Below are 3552 nucleotides of genomic sequence, written 5' to 3'. Positions count from 1 at the left end.
TGTACCAATTTGCTCCTTTTCGAGGTGTTAGAAAAATGCCTTCAAATTTGTTTAGCGCATCGGTAATGCATCTAGATCAAAGTGATGTCTAGGGAGAGAATTTCGCATGCCATTGCACACGATTTTAATCGGATACATCCATGAAGAGCTGTGCATTATGAATGGTTGTCGCAAACAATTTACAGTGTGACGCTTCCATTGAATTAAAAGTCCTTGACAGTGACAAGGCTATTGTTTATGTTCATAAGGAAGTTCATAAACAGAATATGCGACCCTTGTCATCTGATAACTAACTTTGGACAGAAACTGCTTCACAATGTTCCCATAGTGTTCTGGTGTTCCTCCCTATTGAAAAAAAACCTGTAAAAAGTACATTCTTCCATAAGCAAGGATGAGAAAACCTGTTTATTTAACAAATCCAAGTAGCCCTAAGCATTTAAGGTTCCTTTGATAAAAAATTGACTAACCAATCGTGTTCCACACAGCACGCCACACCATTAACTTAACAGCACTAACCATTCAGCTTTGATCTGTCGAACATGGGTTATAAGATAAAAAGCATTGAATATTCTGTTTATGAACTTTATACCCAAGAAAGATTGGCAAATTTTAAGCATAAATTAACTTATCTTTATTATATTTGCTTAATATAAATTCCCTTAACTCTGCTTTTTTATTCCCGTCCTTTAGAAAACGCATTTTTTTTGTATATTTCCCCCAATATCTGCAATATCTTAACTCCAAGGAAGATAATACTGAATGGTGTCTCTGTGAGATTCCTCACAAAAGTGGGTTTTTATCTCTTCTTAATGTTTTATCTTTGGGTCTGTTTTCTATTAAAATACCAGCGTTTTGTCTGAGTTCAAGATAACAAAATATGGTGATACCTGATATGGGATAGAAGAATTTCATTTTCGATAATCAAATTACTCCCAACCCCAGGTTTGGTATCACCAAGATAGGACCAACTACTTTTCCCAAGGCAGGTTTACTTTTTTATTACTGCAAATATTTTTTTTCTCTTTCCATATAAAAACGGATTCCCTCACACTACATATCCGAGTTTACGACAAGGAACACCAATGTGGCAAATTACAATTAAATTTCGACCTTTTTAAAAAACTACTTTAGCGTCTTTATAATGAATTTCAGAGCCACTGTAACTCAGTCATTAGGGGGAGAACCGAGATTTTCCCACCTGTTCAAGCCGCTCCGGCATCCACCCAGAGTCGTAGAAAGTGGGTACCTGGAGGAAACTCCGCGGGGTAAAGGCAGTCAGGAGCATGGTCTTGATCACATCACCCCCACCTTCGGCCGTGATGAAGAAAGTGTAGGGTCCTAACTCCTCACCCCCTATACGCCTTCATGGCATGGTGCATAGCACAGGGGAGCACTTTACTTTTATTTTATACTGAATTTCAAAATGCCATGGAAATATACAATTTCAACGGCAGAACCAAAGTAGGACGTATAATATAATACATGTCACCGTATAATATAAATAAGTGTTGGCGATTAGAACAAAATTATTGTATGTATTTTCTCACATTGCTAAAAAAATCACTACAGATGCAAACATAGAATTTCGTCGGCTGAGAGAAACTTGTTTAAGTTCATTTCAGACACAGATAGGTTAGTCGTGACTGGACCTACAGGTTTTTTTTAAAGTGGATTGTTTAATTCACCTATCGTAATCTGTGATTGTAATATTTTTTTTTAAGTAACACAATGTAAATGCAAATACCAATCACTTCGCATTTCCTAGCCCAATCTTAATTTACTTTCAGTTGTTCCTTGTATATTCATTACTTTATTATTTACAGCCAAGTCAAATAAACCTATTTAAAATGTATGAATTTCAGCATTTATTATAAGCAAAAAATGGGTAGCAAATACATTATGTATATATTCATAGTCAGCAAATAATTTTCTTCACCATTAGAAGTTTTCAATTTTCGAATTGTAGGAGATCACCAAATCCTTAATTTTTGACTCCACATAAGCAGCAAGTACAAATATTTCCTTTCAATTGCGCCGTTTCGAAAAAGTGATTAGTCCATTCTTGCTTTCATAATTCTTGTAGTTACTTGATGCTTTTCGATTATATGTACAATGGCTCCCCAGCCAGACAGTGCATCACGGTCGCAAGCCTTTAGGAGTACTTGAGAAATGGTTTTGGATAACTCATGTGGGCAAAGTTTAGGTTTAAAGTATGCTTCACATACACCAAATAGTTGATTAATGCAAGTCCCAGCAACTGCAAACTCTTTTGTGACGTTCGTGTAGCCAATGGAATCCAGAGAACAAACATATGGCTCACAATCCTTGGGCGAAAGTCCTACAACCACTGGATTTACATAGTATGGAGCGAATCTTCTTCCATAGAGTAAGTTTGATAGCAAGGATGTGTAGACTTCAGGAGTAATATTTCTGCGTTCCTTCATCTCATAAACGTTAGCCCTAAATTTTGAAGTCTCGTACACTGTCAGAGCATCGGTTTGAAGACCAGTTATACCAAGATATATGTGAGGTCGAATTTTAAAAATTTTCTGGCACCTATCAGAAATTGTCTGCTGGTATTGTCCAAATCGTCTGTCTGAGGCAATAGCAACACAATCTTTTCCTGTCATTGCCACTACTGCCCCTCCATTGATAAGAAACGGATCCATAACGATGTAAGCTGTTCTGTCTTTTTCTACATAATCATTCCATTTGTTGCTAAGCGATTTGAAATCATTGTGACAGCATTATTTAAATTTCTTTGTTAGCTTGCTTATGACTTGAATGAATGAATTAATTAAAAGTTTTGGGTGCGTCGGCACTTTTGGGCTATTTTGCGCCCTTCAATGTATGCGGGGAAATGTCCCCTTACCTAAAATTCTGACATAGAAGGTTAAAACAAGGGGTGTAAAAAGCCCCTTGGGAAAAATTATAAGTGCAAGGACGTAAAGGGATCTGCACAAGACAAACACAACACGTTAAAAAGTCAGAAAACACTAAAAAGCTTGCTCACAGACAGTGTAAGAGATCAGCTCTTCTCAAAAAGGTAAAAAACACGTGATAGTCATTACCTAATGTCGTTTTAAGTATTCGGCGTATTCCTCAGACAGACTTTTTTTAATCTTCCCAGCTTACAACTTGAATTAATTCTATAAATTATTCCTTGCTCACTAAGTACTTGGTTCGATTGTGTAATAAAATTAGGGGTGTGCGCTATAGAAATTTCTTATCTCCACCGCGTATCCAACCCGGGACCTCTTCATTACGAACGGACGACGTTACCACTACACCATCGAAAAGTCCTCAAGAATGAAATAATGTGTAACGAAATCATTATTTGTGGTATACCTAGGTAATTTATGGGTGGGTCATTCCATGCCAAATCATCACAGCTCCAAACCCGATCATCTCACATTTTCTTGAAATTTGGGAGGATGGTAGAGGATATGGAATAATTTTAATGTGTAAAATTACAACCTTCGGTGATACACGATGTTCGTACAGCAAGGTTGCAAGCTTCACAAAAAAGTCAAATTTTTGCTTACAACGTCA

The 3552-nt window shown here is 36.8% G+C and overlaps 1 pseudogene; it reads right to left on the bottom strand.

Annotated features, from left to right (window-relative positions):
* Nucleotides 1–1858: 1858 nt before the first annotated feature.
* Nucleotides 1859–2694, bottom strand: LOC145985791 (proteasome subunit beta type-3 pseudogene; annotated as a pseudogene).
* Nucleotides 2695–3552: the final 858 nt, after the last annotated feature.

Source organism: Lepisma saccharinum, chromosome 3 (assembly GCF_977018435.1).
Source record: "Lepisma saccharinum chromosome 3, izLepSacc3.1, whole genome shotgun sequence".
NCBI classification, from domain to species: Eukaryota; Metazoa; Arthropoda; class Insecta; order Zygentoma; family Lepismatidae; genus Lepisma; species Lepisma saccharinum.
The sequence above is the reverse complement of the archived record's forward strand: the minus strand, read 5'-3'. Positions and strand labels throughout refer to the sequence as shown.